The 21,064-nt window shown below is 47.2% G+C and overlaps 1 long non-coding RNA gene across 1 annotated transcript; it reads right to left on the bottom strand.

Annotated features, from left to right (window-relative positions):
* Positions 1-8,810: 8,810 nt before the first annotated feature.
* Positions 8,811-20,542, bottom strand: LOC125941431 (uncharacterized). Its single transcript, XR_007464282.1, has 4 exons — positions 20,465-20,542; positions 15,185-15,252; positions 11,821-11,919; positions 8,811-9,016 (listed from the first exon to the last, which is right to left on the bottom strand). It is a non-coding gene; the product is annotated as an uncharacterized LOC125941431 (long non-coding RNA).
* Between the last annotated feature and the right edge of the window lie 522 nt (positions 20,543-21,064).

The raw sequence follows: 21,064 nt of genomic DNA, 5'->3' as shown, positions 1-21,064 counted from the left end.
CGTCCCACCTGGGCCGGTATTTTGTAGCGATGCCTTACGACTTATTCTATACTAGTCTTATCATCCACCGCTCACGGCCGGCTGATTCCGTTGATAACGCGAGCGGACCGTCGCTCTGACCACTGACAAAGCGCGATAAGCCGAAAAGGCATTTGCACCGGAAAGGCATCGCTACAAAATACCGGCCCAGAGTCCTTCTTCCGTGTCGGTTTGGACCTTCTCGGACCCTTTCCTACATCTGCTTCGAGAAACAAATGGGTTGCCGTCGCTACTGATTACGCGACGCGCTACGCAATGACACGGGCGCTGGCGACCAGCTGTGCTACAGACGTGGCGGACTTTCTCCTCCGTAATTTAATTTTAGTACACGGTGCCCCACGTCAATTGCTGACTGTCCGAGGCCATAAGTGTTGTAAATGCCAAAGTTGAAGAGGGATTGGCCCCGGGGCGCGACTTTACAATTCCTAGAAGGTACAGCGGGGGCATGCATGGCGCGGCTCGCATAGCGGGGCCCGTGACTTCCGCTGCTTTGAAAAAGTCAGCGAAAACCTAAGTGTAGTGTGGTGCATATAATGTTAAACAACATTTCATAAAGCAAGAAAATACCGTGCGCGACGCGAATTGCTGAATTTAACACTTGTTGTCATGGCAATCGTGGAGACGCCGCGACGCCGCGACGCAGCGACCTTTCCTGGGTGCCTAGGGACATAATCGCTCAGAGACTTTTCAGGCACTGGGCCGGTATTCTCTAGCGATGCCTTATGCCTTTCACGGCCTTTCACGCCCCCGTTCATGGCCGGCTGATCCTGTTGATAACGTGAGCGGACCGTCGCTCTAACCACTGATCAAGTGCGAAATTTAAAGCGCGAAGAAAAAGCATTAGCATCGAAAAGGCATCGCTACAAAATACCGGCCCTGGTCTGGCCCACGCCGACCGCGCTTTATTCTATGACCGCGCAATGGCAGTGGGTTCAGTGTTTATTGGCGGAAAGACAATTCGGTGGTGCTGACGACCGAAATATTCATGTGGCATAGCAATGGAGTTAGCGAACCAGAGCTGCGGCGTCACCGTGTCCGTCCTTTACGTAACCATGTGCACTTGATTTACGGAGTTCGAGGGATGTGCTGCGTCCTACAAGTCACATATCGCTGATTGCGTCGATCACGCGCTGTTCAACGCGAAATGTGTGGTTTGTGTACTGTGCTTCTTGAAACGGAGTGGTGCAGCCGTGCAGCGGGGGTGGTGGAGAAGCTTCGGGTCTCCATTTGCGTGTTCACAGACATATGCTCCCGTTTTGGTCTTATTGGCGGCTGTCGCAAGATTGTGCTGTGTCAGGGGCGTAGCCAGGGGGGGGGGGGGGTTCAACCCCCCCCCCCCGAAATTTTTTCCGCAACCCCCCCCCCCCCCCCCTTACTTACCCACCCTTTGTTTTCGTCGCTTCGCGCTGACATAATTCATGAAACCGGTACTACTATCACAATTCCTGGGCGCTTCCGTTTGGGTTGGTAACTTACAGCGAATCATGTCTGCATATGGAAAAAACGGTCACGGTGTTTGTCAAGGCTTTGACACTCTGTGAAGTTTTGGGCGAAGATGTGGCGGCCGCATTCTGAAGCAACAAATGCGCAACAAATGAAGCAACAAATGCGGCAGCCGCATTTTAGATGATGGCGAAAACGCTCGAGGCCCGTTTACTTAGATTTAGGTTGCACGTTAAAGACCCCAGGTGGTCGAAATCTCCGGTATACATTTCCGCCGCTTCCCTTCAGGCCGCGCTCGCGTAGGAAACTAACCAAACCAAATGAAGTTTAAGCGTACATCACTGATCTATTAAAGAGCCTGCCTAAACAGGCTACGTTCACACTTGGTCTCGAAGCTGTCGGAAGCGACAAAATCTTGCAAAAATCCGCCCGCCTAGGCGGTAAAACTGGCAGAAAAACAGGCTGCGAGCCAAATCGGTCTCGGCACGATTTTTTCGCCATGGCGAAGCGGAAACGCGGCGGAAAGTCGTTGTGCTTCACTGGAAGCTACACTAGCATGTAAACAACCGGTCGTAAAATTGAACATGGCACCAAAAGTGTAGGCTGTAATGCTGATCGACGCGATCAAGAACCAGCCCTTGCTCTACGACAAGAGTGGCACTAAAACGTGCTGCCAGCAATACTCGCGATAGTATTCAACGTCGCGCGACCGGAGGTGCGGCAACGAAGCCTTGGCGTGACCCAACTTCTCGCGCTTTTGCAAAGCCAGGCGAACCCACCACCGCCGTTTCCGAGGTGTCCGCGTCTTCCGTTTATTCATTGTCCATTTCTAGAAAACAAGTAGGTAGAAGTATAAAAGCCATTTCTTCTTCCACTTCCATGGCAGACAACAGTTAGGCAGATTCCTCGTTGGCGCTCCATAATTCTCCTCGCACGTGTACGGTATGTTGCAGAAGTCGCGGGGTGCTTTTCTCGTCGCGACGATAGATTGGGAGCGTAGGTCTCACGTAGGACGCGCAGGCTTTGGCGAGCCCCAACACAAGGGCCAGCCCGGGTTTTAGCTGTGGTGTTCCCGTTGCCCCTTTGGTGTCCTGGAGGCGCCGACAATACGAAATGATGAAATGTTATTACAACTTGTAAATAAAAGCTATTAAAGAAATATTATCACGCCTAGGCACCAACCTGTGACTCAGCGCTACCGCGCCCGTGTGCGGAGAATTACGTAACGCCAACGAGGAATTTATCGAAGGTCGCAGATGACACGCGAAGTTGCGTAAAATGATCACTTTTGATGACGGTACGTGGGTCAAAGAATGAACATACCGCTCGAAATAATGCGATAATGAGCGCCACCACGCCGACAAACGTACGCAGACTAGATGGATCTGGACGAAAACGGCAGCGGCGGCCGCGGCGGTAGCAAAACAAATCTGAACTTGGACAGGCGCGGAAAAATTTTTCCGGCCGCTTTGGCCTTTCCGCCCGCTTTGGCCTTTCCGCCCGCTTGCCGCTTCTCAAGTGTGAACGTAGGCTTAGTCTGCGCGAGAAACGTCTCTTGTTTGCGATTGCGCCCCTACGGAAGGCTGGTAATTACTGTTGTGTTGTTGAATCCCAAACCACCAATTACGGAAGGCTGGTAGTTGCTGTTTTGTTGTGGAATCCCAAACCAGCAATGTACACACGAAGGGGTTGATGACAGCAGTGAAATTCCACCGACTCGCAATAGAATGCACGAAACAGACAGCCGACAAGCATGAATTACTGCTGTGCGCAGTACAGCGCAAGTAAACTCTTGTTGCAGGCGCTGACAGTTCTCGTCGGAGTTCACGCGTCCTGAGAAATTGATTATGTGCACTATGCACTGAACAATACCGGAGTTCATTCCTGCATCACTAGTACACCAATCAGTCGAGATTCTGTGAGGTACAAGGCCGCTTCCTGTTTGCACCGGCGTAAGTGAAGCAGAAATGAGTTGCACGCACTACTTAAAATGCATGCGTACACATGCCTATCTGTGCTGTGCGGTGAAATATTCTGTACAATTCTGAATCTGTTGACGTGAATGCAAATGACGGCTGCACGCTCGCACACAGCCGAAGACACAGCGGCCCATGCACTTGGCGCAGGAAATGCAACCCTCTAGTATGAGGGAGCAGGGCGACGAAAGCTTCGAAAAAAAAAAAAAAACCTTACGCGTTTTTGCGCGTATTTAAGTTTTCTAGCGCAAAGACGCAGCGAACAAGCTATTGCCATGGGAGTAGGTATAGCCTGGTCACACGTGCATTTTCACGCGTATAGCCGTCCTTGACTTGTGAAACGCACTTCGCCCCGACGAGGACGGCGCCACCTTCGCTTAACGGAAATTAACAGTTAATGATGTCTTCTCCAATCGCACGGGTCGTCTCAATGATGCGTTTTCGAAGACTGGTCCATTCAGTGGCGCGATGAGGGACCGTTGCTCCAAACGCCCACTGTACCTGTCGTACTTACGGTATTTACTGAGCTTACTTTACTTTTTACTGAATGTCTTCACAAGCACACAGTGCCACACACACACGCGAGGGGGGGGGGGGGGGGGGGGGGGGTCCCATGTCTTTTAAATACATGCATAGAGTGTGCTTAAACTACCGATACTTATTATCGATCACGTCACGTAGTGGAAAGCAGAAGCTTGCCCCCCCCCCCCCCCCCCCGGTCGGGCCGGTGAACCCCCCCCCCCCCCCCGAAAAAAATTTCTGGCTACGCCCCTGTGCTGTGTACCTGGCCTAGTATGAAGTTTACGATACTAACACAGCTCGTTCACGTTCCTCCGTTCTAGATGTCATTTGCATGACGATCGAGCTGAAAACGAGACCTATATATATCTTAAATTACTTTGTATTATGCAAGTTACGGCAGTCTTATTACGAAAGGAGTATACGGGCGTAAATATATGAACATATTTGTGCATGTCTCAAATTTTGAATTGTATTTCTGTGTATGCCTGAAGTTTTGACTTCTCCTTTACGACTGATAAGTGGGCTACGCGGCCTGTGCGAGTCAGCTACATTTTGCTGCAATGCTCTTCCGTTTGGTAGACTGATGCATGGTGCAAGTTTATTTCTGTACTGTTTGGATCACAGTCAAAAGAGCCATTTATTGTTTATTCACCCAGTACAGATTTGTGTTACGTGGTGAAGCATGCCAATAGTTGGAGGGGGCGCTATCAACTGCGTGCAGTGGTGGCCCAACTGCGCCATTTTGTTACCATTCTACTTGTCTGCGCCTAAGCTGCGCCCACCGAAGTGAACCTTGCGCCAAGTGCGCCAAGCGCCACCTTTGCCTTGGACGCTACGCGGACATCCGTGGCCGATCCCTCCGTTTATATGGACAGACCCGCGGCTAAGCATTCCGAGCATCGGCGACGCGGACTTCACGACCAAGCTTCGCGCACGGAATCCTCGATCGGACAGGCGGTTAAGCCTTTCAGCACTCGATGTTTCGGAATTCTCGACTAAGCACATCGATCGTCTCCTCGAGCCCGCTGCTAGGTATTTCGCGCATCGGCACTTAGGACTGCACGACAAAGCACATCGAGCGTCGACTCCTCGGCCCGCGGCTACGCATTTCGCGCATCGGCGACGCGGACTTCACGGCCAAGCTTCGCGCACGGAATCCTCGATCGGACACGCGGTTAAACCTTTCAGCACTCGATGTTTCGGAATTCGCGACTAAGCACATCGATCGTCTCCTCGAGCCCGCTGCTAGGTATTTCGCGCATCGGCACTTAGGACTGCACGACAAAGCACACCGAGCGTCGACTCCTCGGCCCGCGGCTACGCATTTCGCGCATCGGCGACGCGGACTTCACGGCCAAGCTTCGCGCACGGAATCCTCGATCGGACACGCGGTTAAGCGTTTCAGCACTCGATGTTTCGGAATTCGCGACTAAGCACATCGATCGTCTCCTCGAGCCCGCGGCTAGGCATTTCGCGCATCTGCACTTGGGACTGCACGAAAAAGCACATCGAGCGTCGACTCCTCGGCCCGCGGCTAGGCATTTCGCGCATCGGCGACGCGGACTTCACGGCCAAGCTTCGCGCACGGAATCCTCGATCGGACACGCGGTTAAGCCTTTCAGCACTCGATGTTTCGGAATTTGCGACTAAGCACATCGATCGTCTCCTCGAGCCTGCGGCTAGGGATTTCGCGCATCGGCACTTGGGACTGCACGACTAAGCACATCGACCGTCGACTCCTCGAGGCCGCGGCTAGGCATTTCGCGCATCGGCACTTGAGACTGTGCGACTATGCACATCGATCGTCTCCTCGAGCCCGTGGGTAGGCATTTCGCGCATCGGCAACTGGGGCTGCGCGACTAAGCACATCGATCGTCTCCTCGAGACCGCGGCTAGGCATTTCGCGCATCGGAACTTGGGACTGCGCGACTAAGCGCATCGAGCGTCGGCTCCTCGGGCCCGCGGCTAGGCATTTCGCGCATCGGCACTTGGAACTGCGCGACTAAGCACATCGATCGTCTCCTCGAGCCCGCGGCTAGGCATTTCGCGCATCGGCACTTGGAACTGCGCGACTAAGCACATCGATCGTCTCCTCGAGCCCGCGGCTAGGCATTTCGCGCATCGGAACTTGGGACTGCGCGACTAAGCGCACCGAGCGTCGGCTCCTCGGGCCCGCGGCTAGGCATTTCGCGCATCGGCACTTGGGACTGCACGACTAAGCACATCGACCGTCGACTCCTCGAGCCCACGGCTAGGCATTTCGCGCATCGGAACTTGGGACTGCGCGACTAAGCGCATCGAGCGTCGGCTCCTCGGGCCCGCGGCTAGGCATTTCGCGCATCGGCACTTGGGACTGCGCGACTAACCACATCGTTCGTCTCCTCGAGCCCGCGGCTAGGCATTTCGCGCATCGGAACTTGGGACTGCGCGACTAAGCGCATCGAGCGTCGGCTCCTCGGGCCCGCGGATAGGCATTTCGCACATCGGCACTTGGGACTACACGACTAAGCGCATCGACCGTCGTCTCCTCGAGCCCACGGCTAGGCATTTCGCGCATCGGAACTTGGGACTGCGCGACTAAGCGCATCGAGCGTCGGCTCCTCGGGCCCGCGGATATGCATTTCGCGCATCGGCACTTGGGACTGCACGACTAAGCACATCGACCGTCGACTCCTCGAGCCCGCGGCTAGGCATTTCGCGCATCGGCACTTGGGACTGTGCGACTAAGCACATCGATCGTCTCCTCGAGCCCGTGGGTAGGCATTTCGCGCATCGGCACTTGGGACTGCGCGACCAGGCACATAGATCGTCTCCTCGAGACCGCGGCTAGGCATTTCGCGCATCGGAACTTGGGACTGCGCGACTAAGCGCATCGAGCGTCGGCTCCTCGGGCCCGCGGCTAGGCATTTCGCGCATCGGCACTTGGAGCTGTGCGACTAAGCACATCGATCGTCTCCTCGAGCCCGCGGTAGGACCAGAATAGGTAGGACCAGAATTCTAAATATTGCTTAATTTCGGTCGCAATATTCGGAAAACTAATAAAGGTACATGAATGAAATTTTGCGTACTAAATAGAAATTTCTTGAAGTCGAATTTATCCAGAATTTACCTTCCTTGAGCGTGTAGTTGCCGGGCTGTTTACAACAGAACTTGCGATATTTGGCAATATTCAAAAGCAAATGATCCAAAAAGTAAAAATTCAACATTATTTTGCTGCGTCCAGGAAATAGATAAATATGTCCTAAAGCTACAGACCAAGCCGCAATGCAGTAAATGCGGTAGTTTCTTCTAAATATGGTAACTAAGACGCAGTTCGTAAAAACCATGTATCTCATGCTTGTTCTTGAACATTTATTTCAAAATCACATTATTCAATTCCTTTATATTATATTTAGTTCGAGTCTATAAGAATTAAGCTTTTTTATGGTATATACGACAACTTTATATCCTAAGTAGAAGAGCCGCCACGGTTGCTCCAAAAGTACTGAAAACAGGGGGCTCGTGCCGCCGGAGTGGGGCCGCCACCTTAACAGGAAATGCACACAGCTCTAATCTGCTATCTTCCATTGTGGTTACTCATTTAGTGGTCGTTGTGGCCCTGACTGATACAGCACTATCCGCGAAGATAAGGTCGCAGGGATTGTAAACACTACTGTAGTAACTTGTTGAAAAATTGCATTTTGTGCATCCTGTTGCATTGCACATCAAATCCAGCGAGGGTACCTTTTAACATTGAAGCACCTTGTTGCATTCAGCCCTGGGATATTAGTCTATTTTTCTTGCAGTCATTTTTCAAATCGCCATATGCGTGCAGCTCGTGAGCATGGGCCTCGTTTTAACAGGGATTAGTGAGCAACCTCCAGAGGAGAATGTCTGCTCTTTGTATGTATAACATTGCAAGATGAAAAGCCAGACAAAAATGCCGCATTTTTACAAAGTGCCAGGAAGGCAAATTTTCGGTCCAGGTGGTAAGAACACTGCAAGAGGCATGCAATTGAAGTCCAAAAGGATTACTAGTTACCATACATTTGCTGCCTCGGTGAGCTTTGCATGGCTTAACTGACCATATCATATGAGCAGTGGAAACAATGTTGCTCGGTTAAGTACTGCTGGCTGCAGGCTTGCAAGCCTGTGGTGTGAGAAATAACCTACCCTTTCCATACAGCCTGTGCTTCTTAAAGGCTACCGCTTTCAAAGGACATCGTAGTTTGGTCAATCGTTTTACAGGAGGAGAGATGGATTCAAGGCCACATATCAGACAGTAGATGCAGACCCTGCAAGGGAGTGAATGTGGTGCAATGTTAGCAGATTTTAGAACCTTGGTCTGGCCATGGATGAGACAAGAGGAGACAGCAGCTTTGTCATCAGCTCTAAAACCGGTAACAGTCAGCTGGTTTGCTAACATGTTTGCAAAGTCTGCATTGTCAAGGATTGTCCAAAAATAGTGGTCCTCTGAAATATAGACAAGTTGGGTAATAGTACAGAAACTGGAAGAAGGCTGAGTTTTAACCAGTGTATATGTTTTAGCATTACTGTCAACGGAATACCACGTGACTGAGAACCTTTCAGCATATTGAGGTTCGAACAGAGAGTTCGAGCACCAGCAGTTCCATCCTGTGTCCTGTCTAGCAACAATGGAGTGCCTTAGTGAGTGCCGCTAGTGGGAAATGTTCAGTGTAGCAAGGCTTGTGCTTGTACGACCTCATTACCCGGTGTGGACTACTGAGAGGCGATGTGTTGAGTGAAACCTGTATCTGTGCTGATGGCTTTGTTGGGCTTGTGCACAACAAATCATATGATATTTCTGCAAGTAAACAACACAAGGAAAAGCAAGTTTCTGTATTGACATTTTTTAACACTTTAGTAAGCAGGACTTCTTACACAGTTGGCATAGGAAAATACTTTTCTCATAAGAAGAACAAAAGTTGTGATCAGTTATGTCTGCTGCTGCGGTTTCTGAAAGCAGCTGAAATCATATCAATAAAGTCGTCCACATTGACTTGTGGCCTTGTGATACCGGTTGTTATCTTCACAACCTGAAAAGGATAAGAGCCAAAGCGATGGGATCCAGTATGCACCAGAGCAGCAGCGTTAAAAAAAAAGTGAACAGCAACTGTGATGCAGCGTAATCCTGGTGCATCTCTCAAGTAATTACAAGCATTTCAATCTTAACAAATTAGCTAAATCATACTTGAGTAACACTTGCTTGGCATGTAAAGGCATGCCTAGCTATCGCAGGCTGCCCGTTACATATTACATGCGCTTTAATAACAATGACATTCAATGAGCAAGAATAAGGGGTTCTGAAGGGTTTCTTATAATTTTTAGTTGCAACCGTATCAAGTGACGCAAAGCAGCTGGAGAGATGGCACCGCGGTAGCTTAATTGATAAAGCACCATACACATAATGTGGCTTCGGTCCCCACCTGCGGCAAGTTATCTTTTCGTTCACATTGAATTCCCCCCCCCCCCCTTTGACTGATTATTCCTTAACTTCAATTAAACACAACAATCAACTTCCCCCATGCTTTCTGTGGCTTCATATTCTGTCACTTGATATGGTTGCGACATTCAAATAACTTGCAGGTACTTTCCTGTAGGAAGTGAAAGCAGCAAGATTAAAAACAACCCTTTTTTAAGAAATAGTCAACCTTGCTGGAGTTTTTAAAAAAATATAATGACTGCATCATCATGACATGAATATTAACAGCGACAGTCACTAGTTAATGGGCAGCGTTGATGGGAGCATGCAGTACAGTCAACTTTTGTTATCTATACCCTGACGGGACCGACTAAATTGATCAAATTAACCAGCGGGTCGAATTAAACAAGATGCAGAAAAAACAATAGTGCACCGCTAATTCGTTTGGCAGTAGTTTCTCCGATTCTGACACACCCTCGAATCAAACGCGCGCCCACTTTCTATGTGTCCAAAGTAGTAAACTAAAGTAGAAATGACATTAAAGCTCCTAAACAAAGTAGAAATCTAACGGGCACATGAATTTTTAGCAAGAAAAATGGGGGAGGTGTGTTGCAAAATGGCGGCCGACTTCCTAAAGTCAGCTTCGCCGCAATACATCAGTGTTACGCGGTAAAGCATGCGAACCCCGCGAAGGTGGTTTTGGTATAGTGCCTGATTGCATTGCGCAGGCAATTTCTGGCCCAATTTTATCGAAAAAAAAAAGGGTGATGTTAGAATAATGTATATACCATAATCAGAGTCAGTGAAATACCGTTACTGCTTGAAAATCTTCCTAGGGCAGGCTGAAAATAGGCGTTTTCGACGGGAGGCGACTTGTGTTCAACGCATTTACTGTCCACTAAGCTCCACGGAGACAGATGCTGCCACTAAAGGAATCGTATTGGGGTCACCACAGGGGACAGGCGCATGCGTACTGACTAATCAAGTTTGAATTATCCGGTGAAGGCCAATTTTGGGATCGAAATAAGAAAATTATCTTAAGCACAAAGAAATGCATGGGCGCTGGCCGCGACCTTTGGACGAGATCGAATGAACCGAAAAATAGAATTAACCTGAGTCAAATTGAATGAAGCCATATGAAGTCTACTGTATTGAATTTTAATTTGTAGGACTCTTGCAACACACCAGTGCACTGCCAGGTTTCGAGAATATATTACAACTGTGTGCGCTCGGTGCAGCGCATGTTCATTAAAATTCTCTAAAAAATAAGCTGTTCAGGGCCCCTTTAACCCATTATTGTCCATTGTTGCATATCTGCAACACCCAGTTCCGTACCTTGCCATTTGCGAGGATCCTGATGCATCGTTAAAAGTTGCCCATACTCATGGAGGTAAAATAATTTTTTCCTTCCTCCATGCCCATACTATTGTCGCTTGAGGGTTTTTCCTTCCACCAAGTTACTATCTTAGCCGCTTGGGGGCCAAAAGTCGTCGTTTCTGCAGTTTGCAAAATGGCGGCACCCACGTCGTCTGCAAGCTCCGCAAACAAGTTATTGTAAACTTTTTATGAGCCGTTAAGTGAACCTACTGCTGCTTTTTTCACTTAATGTATATAGAGGACACTCTAGAAACTAGCCTAGAACGTAAAAGTTCGCTTTACGTTTGCTCTGTTCTAGAAGATCATTTTGCACGTGGCGTGTTGCATATGTGCAACACTGGGCAGAAAATTCCCTAATTTCAACAATCTGGTCGCGCTTGCAGTAAAAAAATTGGTCGCCGTGACTGGCTCCTTGGTCGGCATTCGCGGTTGGTCACGCGACCTCCGCCAATCGCCGGTGTGATTGCGCCTTAAGGATAGGTGGCAAAATGGACAAGTAATTTTTACTTGTGACCTTATCTCAAGTGGCGCATTTCATAAGCAATGGACAGAAATGAGGCCAACAGTGTGGTGAACACAGTGATGACAAATCAAGTGATGCTAGTGTGGGTTATGAGATGAGTGATGCCGTGCCATATAAGTGAGCCTTTTGCAATTGTTGAAAACATTTCAATCTAACACATCCAAGACGTATAAATAGCAGTGAGGTGCGAAAACATAAACATTTCACTTTTTTAAAGTATGAGTACTATTTGTAATGACAGGTTCTCAATAAAATGTTTAATAAATTTGAGGAGGCCGAGCCTCCGTGCATGAAATAATAACGCCACCTGTTCACAGAACATTTGGATAATATTCCAGTCAGCTTTCATTCAAGTAACTTTAATATTATTACTATCATAATTATTATTATTATCAAATTTTCTCATTTCCACATATGAACATAAATTCAAGCAAACATGGTATCTAAGATAAGGTGACCCCTTGGTGAAGTTAGCTTGCAAATCGCACTGCATGAATGAGTAAAGTAAAATATTTTACTTCAACTTCGTTTGTGCTCCCTTCTTGTCATAGGCACAGTAGAGACCATGAAGCACGTGTCAAATGGTGGTGGAAGCATTCTTGCCTCAGATGTCTTCTCTGGTTAAGAAGTAAAAAGCAACAGTCAATTACATGAAATGTGTGGCCAAACCAAGTGCAATTCAGTATTCTGAAATTTGTAGTGGCCAGTAAAAACCTTTAAAACATACATCATTTGCACACAGAAAATATGTCAATGCTTCATGCAGTGCAGCCGTGCAGACATCTAAATTCGGAATCGCTCCAGTATCAAAAATACATTATATGAGCAAAAAAGAAAGGATGTGACAAAAAGGGTAGCTCACACGCACTTGGTTTTACTTTCTGCATTTTGCTGCCACATACTATACACAGTTTTAATAGCACTTGTAAACAAATAAGTACATAACCTGAAGTCACCGGCAACCCTATGGATCTGATGTCCAATGTAGTATACATGAAGTAATTCAAGCTTGAATCACTCCAAGTTCTGTTTAATTCAAACAAATCTCAAAAGTCTTGCTTCGTTAGCTGTGTTCTCAGTGCACATTGAAACTTCAAGCGTCACAGACCCCGTGAACGAGGCGCAGACGCCGGCCCAAATTCTAAAGCCAACTTATCAGCTTCCGAAAATAATCCCACGAAAGCAAGGACAATTAAGAGTGGGCCCTCTGGTGCGCCAGCGAACGCCGGTTGCTGTCCAAAGACCGAGTCAGAGCCCAGAGTTGTCAAAACACCACAAAATATATTCACACAAGGCAGTTACACACACACTTGCACACTTAGGCTAGACACAACACAATACATATCAGATGGGTATTAACAAACACAAGAAAATAATTCACGACAAGCACTAAGAGTCCAACACGTAAAGTACAAAATGAAAAGGAACACTAAGTGTCCAATCGTATTCACCGTGCTGGTCTTGTCAGACGATCTCGGCGTAGCTCGCGCAAATCTCGAAGAAGGAACTTCTTCCGGAAATGCAGACGCTTGATGAACCCGTCGACTAGCTTGCCGGGGAATCCCCTTCTTCCGCAGACGCTCGGTCTTCACGTTACATCACTTCACCGGTGCGGACTGAACTCTCGAACTCCTGAATTCCACCCTCTGATTCTCGCACGGCGGTTATATAGCTTCCACAGGCGTTCTCAAACATTCTTATCGGTGTCGTGATCTCGTAGCATGGCCAAGGCTTGGGAAGCTTCTATTCTTTTATCGTACCTTCGACTGCCGCTGTCGGAGCATTCTCGAGGGGGGGTGATGACCCATCCTGTGGGTGTATGCTCACGCGGTAGTAATGTCTGTCGACTCGCCGGGTGAGAAGGTGTCTCGGCGCGCGCGTGTGTTCTCTCTCTCTCTCTCCGGTTAACGTCGCTTCGTCGAGTCTCTTCCAGACTTTTCGGCGCCGTTGTTAGCGTTGTTGCTTGAGGCGTATGCGCTCTCCCCCTCTGTTGAAGTTGCCGCGGGGCCGGCGGGTTCTTTCGCTGGCTTGCGTGACCCTCGGCGCATGCTTGGATTACGCGCTCTTTTGTGACAAAGCTTCTCAGGAGAAACCGGCGGTAAAACAATCCAGCCTCTCTGGCCATAAAGGTGGACGAAAGCACATTAACACAGCATAGGATAAGTCACACATTATATGTCTTGTACTTCAAAACTTTGTTTTGATACCTTGTACACCGATCATGAAGTGTTCTACGAAAAAAAAATGATATAGCACACATGGTAGCAACTGGATGACAAACTGTCTGATCCTTGTATGTACCGAAAGTTTTTTTGAAATACAGTATAGACCACTTATAACGTAACCGCTTATAGTGCAGGACCGGATATAGTGCGGTCTTTTCAGACTCCCGTTAATTTTTCCACAGCACTCCATGTATACACGTATCGCTTATAGTGCAGTTGCGGGAAACGAAATACCGGTTACAGTGCAGCTGCCTGGGAGTACGGAAGTCAGCGGAGACGGCGAACGCTCCCCTCAAACGGGCGCCCCAAGGAGTGCTCGAGGAAGAAAGACGAAGTGGAGGAGAAGGGCACGTGGTGCGAACAAACAGCCAGTGAGGCTGTAACCAGAATGTTGAGTGCGAGTCGTGAAATATCACGGCGCGCATAGAGAGCGAGGGCCACGATACGGCCAACGGCAGTTAATGAAACTTCAGCGAGCGAGCGGGCGGCGCCGGCACGGCACGGCGAAGGGCGCACGCGGAGACCGTGGAATGTGAGGGAGGAGGGCGGCAGGGAAGCGGATTTCGCCTGGGCAACTCCGCCGCTTCGGTGGCTCCCCTCGCCCTCCCTCGTAGCTCCCTCACTTTCGACTGTCACCGTGCGCGCCCGCCGCCGTGCAGGCGCCGCCGCTACAGCCAGCCCGGCGCCAGCTCCCCGAAGTTTCGTTTTCTGCCGTTATCGGGAAGCGGGCGTTTGCCGGCGTGGGTAGTTTCGTTGGCCAGCCTGGGACAGCGCCGCTGCTTCCCTTCTGCGCCGTAGCCGCAGCGTGCAAGGTCAACACGTGACTAGAAAGTAGAGGAAGCTTAAAGGAGAAAGAAGGATTCACTGCCGTTTTCTACGCGTGGCTACGGTAGCGTGGCTGAGACGTCGGCACGTACACGCATGTTCCGGCGCAACGCAGAATCGGCGACCTTGCCATTTGAGAGAAGGTGAAATGTCCGCCGCGTTTTTTTTTTCATTTTTTTTTTTTCGTTCGCGCGCGACATTGAGGGGTCTCCCCTAAGCTTTTATTCTATGGCGGTGCCGGAGCAATGCCGGTCGGAGGCGGCGCCGCGTGATTTGGTTCGAATTAACTAGGTTCGACTGTAAGTTGAATGCAAACGTTCTAGCCGCATTCCTCGACTGTCGCATACGCGTGGCGGCATGGTGCACATGTTTTGCACATGTGTGGCCTTGAAAATTGTTGCTTTGGTTATAGTGCGGTACCGCTTATAGTGCCGATATTCGCGACTCCGGCGACTTACGTTATAAGCGGTCTACACTGTATTCTAAAAAAAAGCACATAAATGGGGGCACTGCGTGTATATCTCCTAGCATATGAAGTCATAAGCTTCCAGCGAATCGTAAGTTATTCAGTGTTGCATTATCCAAACTCTTTATAATTCACACAGAAATGTGTATTCCAGAGCAGAATGAAATAGCATGTACTACATGGTACTTAAATGTACAAACAAATACAACTACTATCACATACAAATACACCACTAAAAGATACTTTGTAGTTTCAGTCCCTAACAGAATGATTGCACTGCAATGCTCGAACAAAGAAACTTCACAATTATCATGCTGAAACCAATAATGTGTTTCAGGATATTAAAAGAAGTCAAGGTATGCTTACTTTCGAAATCCTGCACCATGTCGCGGATATACGTGCAGTAATTCCAGGTATTTTATCTAGAGCTGAAACTGTAACAAAATAATTGTACTGTGTAGACATTTCTGATAATGGATTCCATGGCATGACAAAGCAAGAGTGTTAGTATCTTGCAGCAACCACATCTGCAGCAAATGGTATCATAGTATACAAACATATGAAGCAGACAGAGGTGCACCCATGTGCATACACAACTGTGGAATGTGTGAATCATTTGTCACAAAGTAGTCTCTCAGTGTTAGACATTGCCAGGTTATTTTGTTTAAAATGATGAACTGCTGCATGCCCCACCTTCTATGTTCAAGCCAAAATGATTTGGTTTTCATTTTTCCTTTTCATTGGGTACCCTACCAGTTCAATAATTAAAATATGAAGCCCCATTCCCCCCATTATGTAAAAATTTAACCATTTACATCACATTTAATGCAGTCAGTTAAAAATCAGTGCCAAGTGCAGTGTGACTTCAAGCATCAAGCAGGCCACATATGACAAAACAGCAATCAGAAGTGGTCATGCTCACTAAAGCACACACCAGTCAGCCTGGTGCTGTTGATGCAGGCCACACTATAAGGTTGAGCACACATTTGCTATGAAAGTGGGATATGAGGATGGAGAAGGCGAGGGCAATGCCCTGCATACCCACAGAAGCAACTGCAGATGGTTGTCTAATCCAGGCGTATCCCACGTTGAATGCATAAGACCACAGAGTGTGATAGGAGGGCCATCGCCAATCTGGCAGCACAGGAGATAACACATGTGCTGAGCATTTGGCCAGGGATTAACAGTGTGGCCTGCGCTCACCACCATATTGGGCTTACAGGTAAGGTACCACACTAATTTGCAATGTCACACAATTGCAGCTTCCGATGGCGGCGACTTCAGCTGTGGCTGGCTTCTGCCTGGAGACATATTGGACTTATCATGCATCTTGAGCTGATCACGTGATGCATTAGTCATTACATGCCTGCGAACCTGTGTACTTCAAAATTCATAAAAATCTTGTGAACATGACAAGAGGGAGGGGGGATAGCATGCCATTTTTAAAAATGTTTCTCCTGAGCACACACATTTTGTAGCATACATGTGCACTTTATTAATGATAGATTTGCTTTAGATGCACCACATAAGCAGCAGCAAATTTAAAATTAAACAGCACATAGTGACAGGCAACACATTGTTTTTAGATCACAGTGACTTTTTCAGAGGCTTTGCTGTTGCCAATTTCGCCTGCTTGAGGTACTTGTTGGAGTAAACTTGTTCAAGCAAGCGCTCTTTGGTTTATATGGCACCTCGCGCTGACACAACAAGATGGCACAGGTGCCAACACAATATTTTTGTGTGTATATTTTTGCACACTTGCACCACCCGATTTTTCAGGAGCTTTGAAACATTTTTGTGAACACAATTTATTTTTCGTGAACTTTACATGACGCTCGTAAAATCATAGAAGTCCAAATTCGTGAACCTCAAAAAAATTTGGGAGAGTTGGCAGGTATGCATTTGTCCAACACTAGAAGAATTCTGGCTTCATACCATAATTGAGGAGTCAACTATCTAATGACACCAAAAATGTAAGATACACATGCTACCAGTATTCTTTTAAGGCTGCTCAATTCAAAATTCCTACTGCCATGGATGAAGCATTAATAAAATAATGTAGCTTTCGCAGTCAAAGGCAGCAGGATAGTCTACTGCATGGCCTTAACATAACTTGCCTAGAAATACTGTAAAAGTAACATCATTGTTAACAGCGGAGCTGTTTAAGCCGGCCGTAATGTGTGCCGCCTGCCACTGCGTTGCCTAGCAACCACCTCGTGGAGCGTCACGCGCCACGTTCGGGAAAGAGAAAGAGAAAATGAGAGAGAGAAACAAATTGTAGCAGCACCAACGAGGCAACGCGCAGAGGTGCTGCCGACTAAAGTTCCTGAAAAAAGGACTTTACTGCCGACGCCATCCGCGCTTTTTCCGTTTCCCCCGCATTAGCGCCGAACGCTCGCGGTGTCCTCTGGCGGCGGCTCGGCCGAGCTCCCATCAGCTGCGCGCTACTGTGCATGCGCCGTGACGTCATCCCGGCGTGTAGTCTGCTGCGCGCCGCCCGTACACTGTGCATATCTTTCGCCCCACTTCTCCTAAGTGTGTTCGGACTGTAAGTGCTTCGCGAGGCATTCCCCGATGCCACGGACCACGAGGAAACGCTTATACACTTCGTATAACTCAGCATCACTTTGTATAACTTAGCATCACTTCGTATAGCCAGGACCAGCTAGGAACCGATCAGCTCCGCTGTGTCTTTAGCCTTGCGTCACTAGTGCAAGCTACCCCATCTTTAAAGAGCAATGCTAAGTCATTTTAGATTTGTGAAGCACTCTTGCAGGATTCCAATTAAGTTTATTTGGCAGGAAGATCTTACTAGTAGAGAAAATGAAGGACCAGGTTCCCCTTCCTGAATTTCATGGCCAGAACATGGCACCGATACACAAGCCCGTTGCAAATTTCAAAATATTTTCACATATTTAGGATTGTTATCACGCTTAACGAGAATTTAAAACGTGCTAGATAGATCCCTTAGTTCTTTCAGAATGTTGTGAAAACCTTATTAGAGGGTGGGGGGGGGGGGGGGGGAGACTTTGGTCCACGCTATTCATTTTCTGATTGTGTATCCATTTGATAGTGCATGTCTTTAGCTTTCAAAAAACATATAACACATGAGTATACACCACTTTTAAAATACTTAATTAATTCATTAGTTTATTTTGAGTTGCCGAATCAACCGGAAAGTGGGCATGCCCTGCCATCAACTCTCAATTTCGTATGAAGTGTTCATCACATAAAAACAGCTTGTTTTTGACAGAAGTTCTTGCTTTGCAATTTTCTTTTTTGATTTAGTGCATCTTACAGTCATTAAGGAGGTCTCTGCCACTGTCGTGCACTCCTCTTTTGTTTGTTTCTGGTGGTGTGCACTCTTCGGAGAGCATGGCACCATCTGTGAAGGATCTATTTCATTCCCTTTTCAATATTCCTTCAATACTGCTGTCTACATAGTAATAGATGTGTAGGATACGATTGTCCTTTTATTTCCAAAATTTGAAGCTCTGCGAATAATAATTATGACAAAAAATGCACATTTGTCAAAAAACTAAAATAACAAAATACTGAAATATATATATATTTTTAATTTTGTGCTTTATAGATAGCCCAGCTATAACTGATGCCATATGAATAAATTTAAAAGCACACAACCATGTTCATGACTCCTCTGACTGCAATTATTCCATACCACCTTTCAAAGTCTCACCCCACCCATAGCCTCCTATGCCCCACCCTAACTAATTAGTTAGTCTTGAGCACATGCTGTCGGTGCTGGTGCGTAAACAACAATGTGGCCACCACTTGTCTTTTATTGACATGTGTTTTCTGTCTTGCCAAGCCTCCACTCACAAACTTAGTATTCCAGAAGCTTAACTAGCCTATGCCTAACTTATAGCGATCCTTAATAACGTTATAATCTTGCCTAACTTAATGCTCCTCTCCATTGTTCCTTTAAGCCTCATATGTTGGCAAATCGGGCAACTAGTAGCAACTTATTTCTAAACACTTTACGACTGGTGAATGACAAACATTTTTCGCAAGAAGTATTCCTTATCTGCTTTTCTATGCCCAATTTTATACGGGATCCTTTGTTCATGTGTGTTCATACAGTGAGCGGAAGGATTTGTTGGATCATCTTTTATAAAATTCCAGATAATTCAGATAAAGCTATGGTCCTCAGGAGTGCGAATACATGCAAGTCAACTACCTCCTTCAATGACACCAATAGAAGTTTAAATAATTTGCACTTGCAAACCACAACTCCAGCAAAGCAAGACAGCCATGACAGAAACAAATAATACCCCCCCCCCCCCCCCACTATTACCCCAAATGACTATAAAAACACTGTAAGGGGGTACATGGGTTATTGAGATGACTTCGTTATTGCTTGAGATAACTGTTATTTCTTGATGAAATCTGATAAAACTGTATATGTTCATTCAGTTTTTTGTGTTGACTTTAAATATCCAATCATATTTTGCATATACATATAGTTGCCGAGCTAATTAATAATCACCTTCTATTGTTTGCTGAAACAATTAAAATTGACCTGCAAAAGTTGTAAAAAACATATATTTGGATACTACAGTGCATAAGGATAGCAACACTGCAAGCAGATTCGAAATTGAATAATTCGTCATTTTACAGCCCACTGAAGTTATGTGTTCACAGTATCAATAGTAAGAGCAAATGTAGACGTTAATAAAAACTTTCGGAGTTGAAAATTAAAAATCTGCTCTCAGCGTTGCCTTCCCAACAAATTTAGCTTTGTACTGCAAACAAATAATAATAATAATAATAATAATAATAATAATAATAATAATAATAATAATAATAATAATAATAATAATAATAATAATAATAATAGCTCTAGCTGTCCTAGATCCAAAGATACTGATGCAAAAATTAAAAATTAAATTATGGGGTTTTACGTGCCAAAACCAGTTCTGATTATGAGGCACGCCGTAGTGGGGGACTCCGGAAATTTGGACCACCTGGGGTTCTTTAACGTGCACCTAAATCTAAGTACACGGGTGTTTTCGCATTTCGCCCCCCATCGAAATGCGGCCGCCGTGGCCGGGATTTGATCCCGCGACCTCGCGCTTAGCCACCAAGCAACCACGGCGGGTCATTTACTAATTTTTAAGAACAAAATAGTATTATATCCTCACCTCTCGCATGACGTGGAGTGGTCGGACACAAAACGTTTTTGCACTTGTGCACTGTCCTGTGCCTACGCCCTGGGACCGTATTATTGGTCGATCAGATACGCATCCTCACCTTCCTGACACTGTGATTACGCGTCACTAGACAACGCTGTCACCCGTAGGCATGCAAACGCGAAGTCTTGCGAAAGTATCCCCCAAAGTGTTCGACTGAGAATGCCCTCCGGGTCTTGCTGAGTAAGCCAAAAAAGAAACTCTGCAATATCTACTTGTCCGATCCAATGTCCGCGGATCAGCGTCTGTGGCATTCCCCACGATGTGGCTTATGCATCTGGGAGCGGGTTGTTTAGCGCACGAACTAAGCCTGCGTTCATTTTGTAGCTTACTTGGCCCTCCAACAGCCACTTGGACTACGGCGTGCCTCATAATCAGATCGTGGTTATTGGCACGTAAAACCCCACAGTTTAAAGTAAATTGACATTTAACTCACATGCTCAGCTGTGTTCCTGGTGAAGTTCACGAGCTTGCTGGAACGCCACCACTGGTACCACTGGCACGCGCCAATGCGTCAAATGCGCCGGTCGCGAGCGGGGTGACGCGTAGCGACGCGCGGAGATTTTGCCGACTACCGATGCTAGAATGGCTAGCCTAGCCTGCTCTCACCTTGTTCTCGTGTTGCTCATCGAGTTGAGCAACATGTGTTTAATATGTGTTTAATATGCAAGTTGTTACTGAACACAAAGTTCTAAAACCAGGATTATGCATTCTTGCATAACGCTCTACTTTATCATCGTTACTTATCACCCGTTGTCAAAAGCAGCTGCTGCATGCACGACTGTCGCAGACCTGCAAGGCGTTCAGGATTCTGAAACACAGTGGTTTCGGTCTACAATGGCACGTTAGTATGATTCTGCTGAAGAGGACAAAATTTCCCGCAGATATTCATTAGTCCGTGACCATTGCCTGCACATTTATCTCACGTACGCGTTTGAGTTCCTTCAGTCTCACCTGGCCACAGCAACATCCGGGAGGGCACGGTCCAGATAAAACAGGTGAACAAAACACAGAGACTAACGCAAACTTGCCCACA

Source organism: Dermacentor silvarum, chromosome 1 (genome assembly GCF_013339745.2).
Source record: "Dermacentor silvarum isolate Dsil-2018 chromosome 1, BIME_Dsil_1.4, whole genome shotgun sequence".
In the NCBI taxonomy this organism is placed as follows: Eukaryota; Metazoa; Arthropoda; class Arachnida; order Ixodida; family Ixodidae; genus Dermacentor; species Dermacentor silvarum.
The sequence above is the reverse complement of the archived record's forward strand: the minus strand, read 5'-3'. Positions and strand labels throughout refer to the sequence as shown.